Source organism: Mauremys reevesii, unplaced genomic scaffold, assembly GCF_016161935.1.
Source record: "Mauremys reevesii isolate NIE-2019 unplaced genomic scaffold, ASM1616193v1 Contig85, whole genome shotgun sequence".
Lineage (NCBI taxonomy): Eukaryota > Metazoa > Chordata > Testudines > Geoemydidae > Mauremys > Mauremys reevesii.
The window spans coordinates 250,281-266,669 of NW_024100901.1; the positions used below are offsets into that span (position 1 = coordinate 250,281).

Sequence of the window (16,389 nt, forward strand, 5' to 3'; positions counted from 1 at the left end):
GGCTTCGCGGGCGGGCAGCTCAAGCCTGGCCTCCTATGAGCCTGGAAGGCAGCCGGCCGGGCTCACCCGTCTCCAAGTTCCTTTCAGGCAGCAGGTGGAGCGAGGAGCCCTGGGAGGGGAGCCCAAGGAGGTGTCAGGACCTTGGTCCTGCCCAGCGCCTGCGCCCAGCAGGGCTCTTGCCCGCTCCTGGCCCCTGCCACCCCTAGCAGTCAGCCAAAAGAGCAGAAGCCACCCTCTCCCTCCTACACTTGGAGTGGCCAGCATGGGGCTTGAATCCATGACCTTGGCGTTATTAGCACCATGCTTTAACCAACTGAGCTAGCCAACCAATGGCAAGCCGTCTCTTGCCTGACCCTTTTGGAAGGAGTCACCGGCTGGCGCGGAGAACGATGTGGCCTCCATTATCGAATGGATGGATCGAGACACCACCTACTAAGGTAGGGGAATTAGCTCAAGTGGTAGAGTGCTCGCTTTGCATGCAAGAGGCAGCGGGATCAATTCCCGTATTCTCCAGCGGCAAGGCAGCCCCAGGACCTTCTCTTGCCCTTCTTTTAGAAGCCATGGACAGTCAGCCGGCTCAGCTCCTCCAGTGGCCTCCATCCCTCTCCCCGCTTGGCCTCCCAAAAAGCCAGCCCTTGCGGAGCACAAAGCTCTTCCACCCCGGCCCTTCTCCCCCTTGCGCTGACTGGGAGGCTGGCGACAGCTGGGGGAAGTTAGCTCAAATGGGAGAGCAGGGGAGAAGTAGTCAGACCCATACACACATTCTCCAGCCTGCTCTGCTCTGCTGGGCTGGGCTCTAGTGTGGGACCTGCACCTTTCTTTCTGAGCTCTCACTGGAGCACAATCCCTTTCCTCCTCCCTCCCTGCTAGTCTACGCCAAGCTCATTGGCCGGGAGGGAGAGCCACTCAAATACAGAATTACTTACATCCCTGGGGTCCATGAAGGGAATGAGGAGATGGGCGGGGTGGCACGCGATACCAGCTCAGCTGAGACCGTGAGACCTCGCAGCCTCCTGATCTCAGGCAGCGTGGCAGCCGTGGAGCAGAGCAGAGCACCCAGACAGCTTGGAGACAGCCAAAGCGGGGAAGGGCTGCGTTGGTCTGGAAGAGGGAGTCGGTGGCTGTCTATCCTGGCGGAGGCAGGGTCGTTTTGCTGTATGCTGGGCCAGGGGCCAGGGAGTCTGCTAGAGTTGCTGAGCTGGGCCTGCTCCTGGCTTTGCTTGGGTTAGAGGAAAGTGGTGAAGATAAGAACGGCCCTCCTGGGTGAGACCGATGGTCCAGCTAGGCCACTATCCCGTCTTCTGACAGTAACCGATGCCAGGCGCTTCAGAGGCAATGGCCAGAGCAGGCAATCGTCAAGTGATCTATCCCTGCGTTGTCTTCTGAAGCTTGGTGCTTGTTTCAGGGGCTAACTCTCAGCCCAGACACACTCCAGGGAGGGAGCGTTGGTGTTTGTGCCGAGGAGCGTGACTGGGACTCGGACTCCCTTCCCCAGCTCTGGGTAGCACGCCCCCCTCGCCCCCATTTCAGGCTGTGTTCTGCTTAAGGCCACAGAGCCCTTGCCTTTTTTTGCCCGGTGCCTGAGAGTCAGACCAGCTGCGGGGAATTAGCTCAAGCGGCAGAGCGCTCGCTTTGCATGCGAGAGGTAGTGGGGGACGCTGCCCGCATTCTCCGAGCCGGTCAACTAAGGGCTCCTGATGAGCCTGGTGGACGGGAGAGCTGGCCATCTGACTTTTGGCCTGGCTGCCCGTAGCGGTCAGGCCGAAAAATCAAAAGCCATCCTCCCCAGGCCCACAGCCACCCAGGGGCTCCTCTGCACCATCTTGCCTCCACGAGTGCCACACTCTGACCAGCTGAACCAGGCAAGCCACGGGAAGCTTCTCAAGGTCTTTCCCTGGTGTGGGCTTGGATGCGAAAAGCACCTGGCCGTTCATCAGCTGTTGCAAGAAGTGTGCAGAGTAGGAGTAGCGATGGGGCTGTAGCTTTCCACAGCATCTCAATTTGGGCAGCTTTCCATTCCCCTTTTCTGTGTAATGTCCCTCCCACGGGTTTCACTTGCGGAGCTGTACGACTCTGGCCGGGTGGCCATTTAGAAATCTTTTCCTTGCTTTTCTTTTTCACCTGGCCCCAGCGTTAGGACCGTTTGGGTGTTTCAGTGTGTGTGTTTTCCCATTTGGAGGCATTTGGAAGTTTGGAAGGGGAGCCGAAAGAGGCGTCTTTTTCACAAGCAAGTTGGCTTTCTGCACAGGTAGGGCCCTTGGCCGTAAACCTCAGCTCAGTCAGTGCGTCTGCATGGGGTTCCTCCAGTGCCTCAAGAGCCCGTGCTAAACTCTCGGTGTGGGCGGTTGGCTTGCGCCAGTCAGAGTGCCGTGCCTGCGTCTTCCCAGGGCCGGCTCCGTGAGGCGTGCATAACTTGGGAGGAAAGGGGTAGAAGAGGAAGCAAGTGAAGCTGACTTTGAGTGGTGGTGCCCCTGGGCGGAGTGGTCCTCCTGCTCCTTCCTGTCGGAGGTGTGGGCTCGAGTGTGGGCTTGGGGGGTCTGGCTGTGGGCGGTGGGAGGATGGTGTCCAGGGAAGTTCCAAAGGTCACCCTGCGCCGGCGGAGTGTGAAGCCTCTCCCCTAGGTTGGGGTGCCGAGGATTAAGCCTTCCTCTGTGGCTTGGGCTGGGGAGCGTGATCCGGCGTCAGGTCCATTTGGGTGGAGCTGGCGGCCGGCAAGAATTCGGGCCATCAGGTCAACCCTCTGTGGAAATGGGGGTGAGCCGGCAGGCCTGCGATTTTGGCTTCGCGGGCAGCTCAAGCCTGGCCTCCTATGAGCCTGGAAGGCAGCTGGCCAGGCTCACCCGTCTCCTCCCCAGGCCCAAGTTCCTTTCAGGCAGCAGGTGGAGCGAGGAGCCCAGGGAGGAGAGCCCAACGAGGTGTCCGGAGCCTCCTCCTGCCCAGCGCCTGCGCCCGCGCCCAGCAGGAACCTTGCCTGCTCCCGGCCCACCTGGTTTTGGCCTCTGCCACCCCTAGCAGTCAGCCAAAAGAGCAGAAGCCACCCTCTCCCTCCTGCAACCCGAGTGGCCAGCATGGGGCTTGAACCGATGACCTTGGCGTTATTAGCACCACTCTCTAACCAACTGAGCTAGCCAGCCTACGGGGTGCTCTCTCTTGCTTCACCCTTTTGGAAGGAGTCACCGGCTGGCACGGGGAACAATGTGGCCTCCGTTATCGAATGAATGGATCAAGACAGCACTTGCCAAGGTAGGGGAATTAGCTCAAGTGGTAGAGCGCTCGCTTCGCATGCGAAAGGGAGCAGGATCAATGCCTGCATTCTCCAGAGGCAAGGCACCCGCGGGACCTTCTCTTGCCCTTCTTTTAGAAGCCATGGACAGTCAGCCGGCTCAGCTCCTCCAGTGGCCTCCATCCCTCTCCCCGCTTGGCCTCCCAAAAAGCCAGCCCTTGCGGATCACAAAGCTCCTCCTCCCTGGCCCTTCTCCCCCTTGCCCTCAGCCACCCAGGGGCTCCTCTGCACCATCTTGCCTGAGCCGGTGGAAGTGGAGCCTGGAACTGAGCTGATGCGCTGAGGGTTATTTGCACTGTGCGCTTCACACAGAGGTAAAAACACGGGGCACAGATCTTTGAGCACAACCCTCGTCCTGAGGAATGGGGCTGGGGCTGCATAAAGAGAGACCGGCTCTCCCTGGCAGCTCTACAGTGGCTCTTCACAGGGGCAGTCCCATGGCCAATTAGTACCAGTGTTTTGCCAGCCTCTTTTCCTTGGCTGACCTGGCTCCCCTCTCTGCTAGGGGAACTGGCAGCCCCAAACTTCCCAGAAACCATCATAGTGAGGCCAACCTGAGCACAGACACCTGCTCAGCACCCCGGGGTGCAGCCCTGAACTCCCGCAATCAGCTACGCTCAGCTGCCCACCCAACAAGCATTACACGCAGGAGCCTTCGTGCCCCGCGTGTTCAGGTCCCTCCCAGCGCCAGCTTTAAACTCCGCTGCTCAGTTCTAAGCTTTGGCCACACGGGGGCAGCCTGGAGCTCAGCCAATGCCTCCCGTTGCTGGTTGTGTTTCCCGCTCCTCGTGGCAGGTTCACACCCTACAGGCAGATCTCTGAATCGGAGCCGAACCGTTCCCCAAATCCAGCGCTTTAGCAGCAGCTTTGCTAGGAAAGCGCTGACGTCCCCAAGTAACGTAAGAGCCAGAGCGCTGGGTCCAGGATCCTCTATTGGGCCCCTCACCGTGGTGTCTGTCAGGTGCAAGGAGGAACCAGGGAAATGTTTTCATGGCGTTTAAGGACAGAAGGGGCCATTAGCTCAGCTAGTCTGACCCCCGAATAACACAGAATTACACAATGACACATATTGATCCCACAGACCTTAGATAGATCAAAGCGTTTCAGCCCTCAGGAAGGAGGCTAAACTGGGTGCCAGAGGCAGCGAACAAGGAGCCCCCAAGGCAATGGCAGGGAACTGACGAGGTGAAATATGCCCCGATGATCCCAGCAGGCGACCCACCCCCATGCTGCAGAGGTGGGAGTCCCTGTTCCTCCTGCCCTTAAGAATCCCTGGTGGTAAGTGGGTCCCCCCAGTTCCCCAGATAAGAATCCTCCATGGGATTTCCCTGGCTTCACCTCCAGATAAGAACATTGTGTGGAGGGAGTGGGAGGAAGGTTGTCTGGCAGATATGTGAAGGGGGACTGTGTCTCCCTGTCTGGCCCAGGCTCCTGGGAGGAAGTGATCTCAGTGTGTCTGGCTGTCTCCATTCCTCCCACCCATAAGAATCCCTGGTGTGTTGGTGCACCCCAGACCATTAAGGATCTCTGGTGGGTGGGTGTCTCTCTCGCCCTAGTCAGGATCTCTGGGGCGTGCCTGTATAAAAGGAGACTGACTCACCCAGGCTGGGCTGCCATCATGGAACAGACCAGGTCCTTCTGTGGAGGGTTTGCGTTCCTCCAAGGACGTGATCTCAGTGTGTGTGGGTGTCCCTGTCCCTTCAACCCTTAACAATCCCTGGTGCATGGGTGCGCTGGGCCCCATTACAATCCCCTCTGTCTTACCCCCCATGAGGGATCCGGTGGATGTGGGGGTTCTCCATGCTACTGGGGGTGTCTGGTGCCCCTGTCCCTCCTGGTTAATAGTGGAGTGTGTGGGTGTCCCCCCGCCCGTTAAGGATCCGTGTTGTGCGGATGCCCCCGCTCTTCTCATTAAGAATGGTGCAACGGAGCATAAGGGTGTGTCCCCCACCCCATGAACTAGCTCCCGTGTGTGGTTCCCCTGCCCCCATCCAGGCTCTGTGGTGTGTGGGTGTCGCTGTTCCTCTTTTCAAGATCCGTGTTGCTTGGGCGCTTCCCTCCCCCGAAGTCAGATTCCCCAGCATGTGGGTGCTCCCATCCCCCCATCCAGGCTCTGTGGGGTAGGGGTGTCTAAAAAGAGACTGTGTCTCACTGTCTTGCCCAGGCTACGCTGCAGGGGCTATTCACAGGTGTGATCCCACTACTGATCAGCACAGGAGTTTTGACCTGCTCTGTTTCTGATCTGGGCCAGTTCACCCCTCCTTAGGTAACCTAGAGATCCCAAGCTTCCCCGGGATCACCATACTGATGCTGAACTTACTGCAGATACCCGATCAGCACAGCCCCCTGCAGCCCAGAACTCCTGAGCTCAAGCAATCTGCCAGCCTCAGCCTCCCCAGGAGCTAGGATCACAGGCACCAGCCACAGGGCCCAGCTTGCTTTGCAGCTTGGCAACTGGAGCTTTAAACTCTGCTTGTGAGCTCTGTGCCTTGGCCAGACGGGGACAGCCTGGAACTGGGAAATGCTGCTGCTCCCCCCGACCCTGTCTCATGTCGAGCTGCATGCGCCGCTGTCCTGCCAGGTAAGATCCCGGACGTTTTGGTGCCCCCTTCCCCCGCCCAGGTGTCCGGGTACCTCTGCCCCCCATACAGAATCCTGGATGTGTGGGTGTCCGTCCCTCTGCAGAGGATCCCGGAGTGTGGATACCCTTGTCCCCCCCTACAAGATCCTGAGTGGGTGGGTGCCACTCTCTCCCCCAGTAGATCTCTGGTGGGTGGGTCCCCAGGGTGTGAGTGCTCCCATCCCCCGATACAGGCTGGGGGGGGGGTATAACTGGCTCTCCCTGTCCTGCCCAGGTGGTGCTACAGCAGCTGTTCACAGGGGCAGCAACCCCACTGTCACCCTGCAACTTTACCCTGCTCCAGGGGTGACCTACTTCACCCTCCTTTGGGAGCCTGGGGACCCCGAACTTCCCAGAATCACCTGATTGATGCCGAGCTTAGCACAGACACCGGCTCAGCCTGGCAGGGAGCTGCCCTGAGCCCTGACAATCAGCTTCCCTCCGCCTCCTGCTGCACGGCGAGGATCCCACGCGAGAGGCTTCGGGCCCAGTTTGTTCAGGAGCGTCCCAGGCTCCAGCTGTAAACTCTGCTCGTCGGTTCTAACCTTTGGCCACACGGGGGCGGCACTAACGGTCCCATCTAAACGCTGTTTGCGTTCGGCCCTTCGGATCGCAGATTGTAACCCGCGGGCAGATCTCCGAGTGCAGCCAAATCCCTCCCCAAACTGAACATTGAAGCAGCAGCTCCCGTTGGAAAGATCAGGATTTTTGCCTTTAAAAACAAGGGAAATGTCTGCAGCGAGAGACTGAAGAAGCTCAATTCATTTCATTGACTCCATGAATGTTCCTCTGTGTCCCCCTAAGAGTCATGCCGCACATTTTGGGGACCACTGAACCCTACTGGCTAAGCAGGGGCTAGTGATGCCAAAGCCCAGGGAAAGGGAGAACAAGTGCGGGGCCCCCAGCACTGGAGCCATGTGAAGGGGCTGCAGGAGAGGAGCAATGGCTGGTGGCCCAGGGAGTTAAGGGCAAAGGGGTCACAGGAGGGGGCAGGAGGTAGGGGTGAAGGAGGTGCAAGGGGTGGGAGTGCAGGAGCTAGCGGTAAAGGGGGAGTGGGGATCGTCCAGGGGCAATGGGGAAGTGCCAAAGTACAAACTTTGCCCAGGGCACCATTTTCCCTAATGCTGGTCTGAGCAAACAATTGGAAATGACCCTTCAGTGAGACCAGAACCATAGTGTAGGAAAGCCCCTTTGTTAAGTGGTGGTGGCTGAGGGCTTAGGGAGATGGGTTAGCAAACAACACGCATTTGTTTATGGAGGTTTGATTCTTGCCTGCTAGGCCAGGCTGGGGTGTGGTGTCTCCATGGCTGCACTGTCAGTATCTGATCTGCCCCAGGGAGCCAAGTCTAGACATATTCAGAGGCTCTATGCCAGGGTTTCTCAAACTTCCTTTCACTACAACCCCTTTCTGCTTTTTAAAAAAAAAAACTTACTTCATGGTCCTGGAAAGATGCACCAAGCCCCTCCACACTGAGCACAAGCAGAGGAGACAAAGCCTGAGGCCTGCCCCAGTTAGGGGAGGGTAAAACCAGAGCTTGAGGGATTCAGCCCTGGGTGGTGGGGCTCAGACTTTTGGTTTCAGCCCCAGGCCCCAACAAGTCTAACGCCAGCCCTGGCGACCCCATTAAAACAGGGTTATGACCCACTTTGGGGTCCTGCCCCACAGTTTGAGAACCACTGCTCTATGCTGATGGGAGAGAGTTTTCCTGGGGGTGTAGTTAATCCACTTCCCAAGAGGTGGCAGCTATGTCAGTGGGAGAAACTATATCGGTGGGTGTGCAAGCTGTGGTGTTTGCCACATTTAAGAAGTTTAATCAAACCCCATTTTTAAAACCACCTGTGGTCTGGGAATTGCAAAGGAGCTCGAGGAATCAGGGTTTGTCCTTCAAAGTCCGGGACATCACGATTCCACACTCTTAGTGTCATGGGGATCTTGCTCAGTGGTAGAGTGCTTGACTGCAGTTCAAGTAGTTCTCAGTTCAAACCCCTCTGTTCTCTTATAACCCTCTTTCTTTTTTTAACAAAAAAGGAAAACATTTTCATTTCCATTCTCCATTATGTTCAGGGGCTCCTCTATAAAGGAGTGCTTGATATGAATGTAAAAACTCAACATTTCGCTGTCCAAATGCATAAAAACCTAGCAAAGCTGTCCATCTGCTGAAATCAGTTCCAATCCTCTAAGTGTCTAGTTTATGTTTTCATCAGTTAAACAAAGTTGTCATATGAATGTACATTTGCAGATCCCTCTTCTCCAGGAGCTGTGTTGTGCAGAAGAACAAGAACCACATCCAGGTGCAGTTCAGGAGTCTGATAACCAAAGAGCCACCAAATGTTCTGAGGGCTGGAGAAAAATGCCTTCTAGTGAGCTATTGAACGAGCTCAACCTGTTTAGCTTATCAAAAGAAGATTGAAAGGTGACTTCATTGAAGTGTTGAAGGGCCTTAATGGAGAGAAAAGATTGGGCATTAAAGGGCTTTTAATCTAGCAGAGAAAGGCATAACAAGACCCAATGGCTGGAAGGTGAAAAGAGACAAATTCATATTACAACTAAGACACAAATATTCAACTGCGAGGATGATTCACCACAGGAACAATCTACCAAGGAAAGTGGTGGATTCACCATTTCCTGATGTCATCTAATGGAGACTAGATGCCTTTCTGGAACGTGTTTTTCTGTCTCATGTTTTCCTGTCTAGCCGGCTTGCTTCCTAGAATGAATGCTCCTTGAGTGGGGTGATCCACAGGGAGTAGCTCAAACCTCCAAAGTGCCTGGGCAGGGGCAGGACATTAGCACAGCAAGGGAGGGGTGTGGCAGTGACATCACAAAGGCTTTTTGCAGGGGCTCAGACTATTGGTCAAAGGTGGTGGGGAGGTGGTGACCTCACAGAGAGATGCTGACATCAGCCAGGCAGGACAGGGGCAAGGGGCCAGGGAAACCTCAGAGACCCCTGTGGCTTTGCTTCAGCAAGTCTCCTTCTCCCGGTCTCTCTTTGAGGACTGAGAGAATATTCGGGTTCACGTACGTGAGTGCCAGGAGGAACCTCTTTCGAGTTTTCTCCTTCCCTTTTCCTGATTTTACTAGAAAACAGCCGTCCCTGTTTAGAAGGTAAGAGCCTTCTCGAGGTTTGAAACCTGTTCAGTCTGATCCATCTGGTGACAGTTGAATTCTAGGCATGGAAAACACGAGCTTAAGGAGGCAGAATTTTATTGCACACCTGGGATTTTGTCCCTTAGAATCACTGGGGTCATTAGGGTTTGTCCTTTTGGTTTCACCTTTTCCTCCATCCATCCATCCCTCCCTCCTTTCTCTTTGTCTCTTGCTTCTTTTGTCCTTTCTCCTGTTCCCCTCCCAACACCAGGAGGAGTGTGCGTATGTGTCTCAGGGGAATGCTCTGCAGCTCCCACTCTGGGAGGTCCACCCGAAAGTGTGGGGCTGAAATAGTGCTCAGGCAGTGATCCCCACCGGTGACCTGGGCCATCCTTTGGGCGAGAACCCTCAGCCTCCCGTCCTCAGTCTGTACCCTGATTGGCTGAGCAGGGGGTTATTGACAGGGAGGAGACTCAGGTCCTTGTTGTTCTCTTTTAAGCCCAAGGAAATAAGTCAGAACCCGTCATATGTTTGATGAATTTTGCTGCTCCTCTGCATTAATTGTCTCTGAGCAGTTCATGATTCTCTCTAACATTGCAGTTCTCCTCAAATACTTGCTGAATATTTATTGTGCACTGTTGTTGGTCTGGAGCTCATCTGAGAGCACTTTATTCAGGTCATTCAGTGTCTGAAATTCAAGATCCGATGGTTAGTTTGAAAATCAGGGCTCAACAAAATATTTTTGCAAAGAACTTTCATCTCACTTGTTTTGATTTCGAGAAACAAACTGGTTTAGTCTGAGGAGGATTTTCTGACAGAAATGGTTTCAATGAAATTTCCCCACCATCTCGATTCCTGGGCTCTAGCCCTTTCTCTGGGTTTTTTTTTTGTCCATTAGAACAGGAGTCAGGACTATTGGCTTCTCTTTCTGGCTCTGCCACCACCTTGCTGTGTAGGCCCCTGGGAAGGTCACTTCCCTTCTTTGTACTTCAGGCTTCTCCCCATATGTCCAATGAGAACAGGGACAGTTCTCAAACTCTGGACCAGGGCCACCCAGAGGGGGGGGCAAAGGGGGCAATTTGCTCCGGGCCCCGGGCTCCGCACGGGCCCCCAAGAGAACAGCGGAGGCTCCCGCCTCCGCCCCTCTCCTGGAGCCTCAGCGCATCAAACGCCGAGTCTCCGCCGGGGCCCCTGAGCCCCGCCCCGCTCCGAGCCGCGTCGTCAGGGGGCGGGACTGAGAGCTCTGGGCTGAGCTCTGCTCCCTCCGCTCGGCGTGGAGCTCCCAGCCCCGCCCCCTCCCTACGCGGCTCTCAGCGGGACGGAGCTCAGGCCCCGCTGGCCACACGCTGCGGCTGTTCCGGCGAGGCGCTGAGACTCCGGGTGAGGAGGGAGCCGGGGGTAAGAGGCTGGGGCCGGGGCGGGGAAGCGGGACCCGCCGCCGAAGCGCAGCCCGGTCTTTGGCGGCCGGGGACCCGTTCTGTTCCGGGACCTGCCGCCGAAGTGCCCCGAAGACCCGCGGCGGGGACCTGCCTCTCCCTGCCGCCAATTTACCGCCGAAGACCGGGCTGCACTTCAGCGGCGGGTCCCGCTTTGGCGGTAATTCGGCAGCGGGGGGGTCCCGCCGCGGGTCTTTGGGGCACTTCGGCGGCGGGTCCCGGAACGGAAGGGCCCCCCGCCGCCGAAGACCCCGGGCCCCCGGAATCCTCTGGGCAGTCCTGCTCTGGGCAGTCATTTTCAGCCAGGCCCCAGCAGGGATAACTAAAAATTTATATAGATATATATATGTATACATAAAAAAGACTTTCATTCCTTAGGAACCGGTTCCCTATAAAAAGTTCTGATTTAAGGGATGTGCCACAGTATGTATTTTTTGTACCAATAGGGTTACCATGCGTCTGTATTTTCCCAGGAGGAATTTTTAAATTTTTTAATTTTAAAAATTCCTCCCAGACAGTGATTTAAGAACCAAAAAGCCTGACATGTCCAGGAAAATACGGGTGTATGTTAACCCTACCTAAAGTTCTTTTTTAAAAAGATGGGCCTGAACCAGAAACGAATTCCGTTTTACATGTGTGGGTCCCTGCCACTCCCTGGGGGTGTGCTAGGGTGACCAGATGTCCTGATTTTATAGGGACAGTCCCAATTTTTGGGACTTTTTCTTATATAGGATCCTAATAACCAACACCCCCTGTCCCAATTTTTCACACTTGCTGTCTGGTCACCCTAGGGTGTGCACATGTGTGGGTTCCAGCTGCTCCCTGCCCCCCTCATTGAAGCAGGTGTGCAGGGTTACTGCCCTGGGAACTGCAGGGCACCAGTGGACATGGGGCTGGCTGGAGGCAGGGCAGGGGCTGACTAGAGGTAGGGTCTGGCTGCAGGCAGGGCAAGGGGTGCGGGGCTGGCTGGAGACAGGGTGTGTGGGACTGGCTGGCTTCAGGCAGGGGGGTGCAGCAGGGGTTGGCTGGAGACAGGGCAGGGGGTGCGGGACTGGCTGCAGGCAGGGCAGGAGTTGCAGGGCCGGTGGTGTAGGGCTGGTGCGGGCAGGGGTGTGTGGGGAGCTGGCTGGCTTCAGGCAGGGCTGCAGGGGGTATGACAGGGGTTGGCTGGAGACAGGGCACGGGGTGCAGGGCTGGCTGCAGGGGGTGCGGGGCTGGCTGTGGGCAGGGGGTGTGGGGCTGGCTGGAGACAGGGGCTGGCTGCAGGCAGGGCAGGGGGTGCAGGGCTGGCTGGAGATGGGCTGGCTATGGGCAGGGGGTGTGAGGCTGGCTGGAGGCAGGGGCTGGTGCAGGCAGGGCAGGGGGTGAGGGGCTGGAGGCAGGGCAGGGGGTACAGCCCACCCTGTACGGTAAGTGCCCCCTCATCCCTCCCTCAGCACCGGGGTAGCAGCAGCAGCCTGGGGCTCGGGGGCTATTTACATGGCCCGGGGCTCCCCTGCGTCCACTGCCCCGGCCTGGTAAATAGCTGAGGGAGCCCTGGGGAAGCGGGGGGGCTCTGGGGCTATTTAAAGGGCCTGGGTGGTAGAAGCAATGGGAACCCTGGAGTTTTTAAATAGCCCCCAGCGCCCCGCAGCCCTACCCCAGCCCTATCCCAGCCCCTGCTGGGAGCCCCAGGCCCTTTAAATTGCCCCCTGGGGAAGCCGGGCCACCCCAGTGCGGCGAACCGGCTCTTGCTGGTACACGGTACCAGGGCTTGGGCACGGGGCCCTCTTAGGGGTGGGGCCCGATTCAGGGGAATCGGGAGAATCGGCCTAAAGCTGGGGTGGGGTGGGGTGGGGTTGGGGGTGGGGGTGAGGTGGGGCAGGACTTGGTCACATTCTGGGCACCACCAAAAATTGTACAAACCCACCGCCCCGTCCAGCCCAACCTTCTGCTGATGCACCTCAGCCCACACCCCTGCAGGGTTTGAAGCTTCCATTGCTTAAACTCCAGGACACTGAGGGATTTCAGCTCCCGTTGTTAGACAAAAGGGCCAGATATATGCTTAAGCCAAATAAGGCCAGATATATGCTTAAGCTAAATATATGCTCAGGCATTTGTCATCTTCCCCTCCTGTTTTTCCAGTTGCTACCCCCATCCAAAGTTTCATGGACACAAGATATATATATAATGTATACCAAAAATGGGAATGAGTTAAACAAATGTTCCACGACCATGGAAAAGGAATATGAGGAGGGGGTAAGGGGGAACAGATGCTTCCTAATTATTACCAGGCACAAATGTAAAGAATGCATAGGTTAGCAGAATTTGACATGCGAATCGAAGGTATAAAAGGACCTGTCTCGGACCTGTATAGTGTGCTTCTTTCTCAGGCGCGAGCCGAGAAGGACACCCGCTCAGCTGACCGAATAAAGAATCTGGTAACCGTCCCCCTGTCTCTCCGTGCCTCCTTGGGGTAATTGGGAATGCTCCAGGGGGAACGAGCCTATTTGGCTAACAAATGGCGACCACGAAGGGACTTCTCTCCCTGTAGGGGGAGCTTGACCGGCGGCCGAGGACGACCTAGGAGAGTGGCCACCTCGGGCTGTGGTTTGCTCGAGCTCCAGGTCGCCTCAATCGGCCGGGACGGCTGCGCCCCCTCTATAGAGAACTCCACAGGTCACGGAAGCAGGGCGGACGAAGCAGAGGGGAGTCCAACTGCCGGACGCGGCCACTCCAGGCGGTAAGTGCGTTTGCCTGTCGGGTTTGAGGTATAATACCTAACAGGAGCGCCCCTGCAGTGTAGGTTGGACACGGGAACCCTCTAGGTAGCACGTGCATGGGATAGTGGACTGCAGTATACTATGTTGATATATCAAATGTGTAATGTTCCTTGTTAAATATTTACTTGCCAATGACTAACTCCACCAGTTCGTGGACTGTTCTGGGCAATTACGGGGACCTGGAACAACCCCAGGGATTGATCCTGTTTTTGACAACAGTATTCTTGTTCTTTCTATTAATGTTTTGTTGGAAACCGAAATTATAATCATTTGAGCAAGCAGTTAGGGAACCTGTGTGTGTATGAAAGGAGTGAATGCCGCTGACCAGGTCTGGGACTTAAGCTGATCCTAGCCGCCCCAAGATTTCTGCGAGAGGAAACTAGATGACCGGAAAATCTTGATCGCAAGGGGGGTCAGCCGAACCTCGTGACCCAGTGGAACCCTGAATGAATGATACTCCTCCTCTTCTTTCCCTCTAATAGATCAGGTCAAAATATAATGGGGTCCTCTCAAAGCACCTTTCTTGGGACACCCCTAGGGTGTATGTTGAATAATTGGAAAGCGTTTAGACGCCAGGCTGATTATGGCATTGTATTATGTAAGGACAATCTTATAAAGTTCTGTACTCTGGAATGGGCATCACTTGGGGTGGAATGGCCCGAGGGGGGAACACTCAAACCAGAGATCGTACAAGCTGTGCATAGCACTGTGACCCGGAATGGCAATTGGGATCAATATCCTTATATAGATATTTGGCAGGATCTCGTGGCCAACCCTCCCCCATGGTTGCAAAAATGTAGAACACAAAATCTTAAAACTCTGATGGCCCGTGCCCCCGTTAAAAAGCCCGGTCCCCCCGTTAAGAAATCTTGTCCGCCAACTATAATTTAAAAATATAAGGGAGCTTTTAGAGATTGCAATGAAGGTTTATGATCGCAGAGACGATGAGGAACGAAAGAAAGGGGCCCGCGTTTTGGCACTGGCCCTAAGGGAGGGAAATGAGGAGAAGGGGGGCAAGGCTAAAGGACGACCGGGCCACTGGTAAAAGTAGGGGAAAGGGTCCCCGTTTAGGGCGAAATCAATGTGCTATCTGTAAGGAGGAGGGACATTGGAAAAACGAATGCCCCCGGCGACATGCCAAAGGAAAAGAGTACACGGACAGGGTTTTTCCCTCCCCCGTTTACTACAACGGTACAGGACTTTCGGGAGAGAGATCTTCCCCATAGGGGGGCCGGGGGACCCAGCGGCCCCTCCTGGCAGCACAAGCTGCCAGCTTGGATCCCACGGTAAAAATTAAAGTGGAGGGGGGCCGCCCAATTGAAGCCCTAATCGATACTGGGGCTACCCTTAGTCTACTCCCCCTCAATAAGGCTCCCCGGGGTAGAACACAGGGAAGTGCAATTGTTCAAGGGATTGAGGGGCAGATCACAGTTTTGGAAAAAACTCTCCCTCTCCTAGTAAAAGTCGGGGACCAACAGATCTCTCACCAGTTTGTTTGTAGTCCCTCCTGTCCAATAGCACTACTCGGACGAGACATCCTCACTAAATTACAGGCGGAGATCTCGTTCGAGAACGGGAAAATGGAAGTTAGAATCCCGAAGCAACAAACATCTAACTACCAGATGGCTCTCATAAGTGCTGGAAATCACTCCTCGGAATGTCAGGAGAGTGACGAGAGCCAGCTGCCGGGGGTTAACTCTGAGGTTTGGGCGGAGGGGGGAGGAACTGCCCGGGCTAAGAATGCTGCACCAGCGCGCATCTCCCTTAAGGCGGGAAGTAGCCCGGCCCGAATTCAACAATACCCCCTTAAGTTAACCATTCGAATCGGGCTGAAACCTCTGATTCAAAAATTCCTGCAGTGTGGATGGCTAAGGGAAGGCACATCCCCATACAATACTCCGATAATGGGAGTGCCTAAGCCTAACGGACAGTATCGATTGGTCCAGGACCTGAGACAGATTAACAAACTAATAGAAGCCCCCTACCCAGTTGTCCCAAATCCCCATACGATTTTAGGCCAAGTACCTAAAGACCACGGCTGGTTCTCGGTAATAGATTTAAAAGACGCCTTCTTTTCCATTCCCCTTGATTTAGAATCTCAAAAGTTGTTTGCTTTTGAATGGGAGGATCCGGACACCCACTACAAGGCCCAATATCTCTGGACCGTTGTCCCACAGGGGCTTACCTGTGCGCCTGAGATTTTTGGCAGCCAGCTAAAAAGGGACCTGGCTCCATTCCTAGCTAACCACCCTGCATGGAACATAGTTCAATATTGTGATGATCTACTCTTAAGTACTGAAATAGAGGCAGCATGTAAAGAACACACAATAGAGCTCCTTAATTACCTTGGGGAACAAGGATATAAAGTTTCACGGGAGAAAGCTCAATTAGTTAAGCAACAGGTCACCTTCCTCGGGTATCACCTCTGCCAAGGGAGTCGCAGTTTGGGGAAAGAAAGAATTCAGGTTATACTCGACAGCCCTCAGCCCCGGAACCCCCGAGAATTAAGAGCATTTCTGGGACTGACTGGCTTTTGTCGACTCTGGATTCCTGACTATGGGGGAAAAGCTAAACCATTATATGAGTCCCTAACTAAGGAAGGTTTGCTTCACTGGGTATGGACCAAGGAAATGGAAAAAGCATTTCGAGAGCTTAAAGAAGCCTTGGTTCAGCCTCCTGCTCTGGCTCTCCCAGATTCCCGAAAGCCATTCACCCTATACGTTCATAAAAGGAGAGGGGTGGCAGCTGGAGTCCTGTGCCAGAGGTCAGGACCAACCTGGCGACCCATTGGATACTATTCAAAAGTCTTGGATCCCGTCGCCAAAGGATGGCCTGCCTGTTTGCGGGCCGTAGCAGCAACCGCCCTCCTCGTTCAGGAAGCCGAAAAATTAACCCTGGGTGGAGATACTGAAGTTGTGGTCCCCCACGGGGTGCCTCAGATACTGGGAACTGGTGCTGGGGAAAAGCATCTAAACCCCAGTCGACATACTAGATACGAAGTGGGGCTCCTGCTGGCCCCCAATCTGACCTTTAAGACAGTCAGTTCCCTTAACCCGGCCACCCTCTTGCCTGATCCCCAGGCCTCCTCTGAGGCCGGTCCTATGCATGATTGTATTGAAGTCTTGCAACAAGAGACCAAACCCCGATCTGATCTTTCAGATCTGCCTTGGCCCAATCCCGATGTTGAGGGATATGTTGAT

General features: G+C 55.3%; 2 non-coding genes across 2 annotated transcripts; both read right to left on the reverse strand.

Annotated features, from left to right (window-relative positions):
• Positions 1 to 254: 254 nt before the first annotated feature.
• TRNAI-AAU lies at positions 255 to 328 on the reverse strand. Its single transcript has one exon. It is a non-coding gene; the product is annotated as a tRNA-Ile (tRNA).
• Positions 329 to 3,060: 2,732 nt separating this feature from the next.
• On the reverse strand, positions 3,061 to 3,134 carry TRNAI-AAU. Its single transcript has one exon. It is a non-coding gene; the product is annotated as a tRNA-Ile (tRNA).
• Positions 3,135 to 16,389: the final 13,255 nt, after the last annotated feature.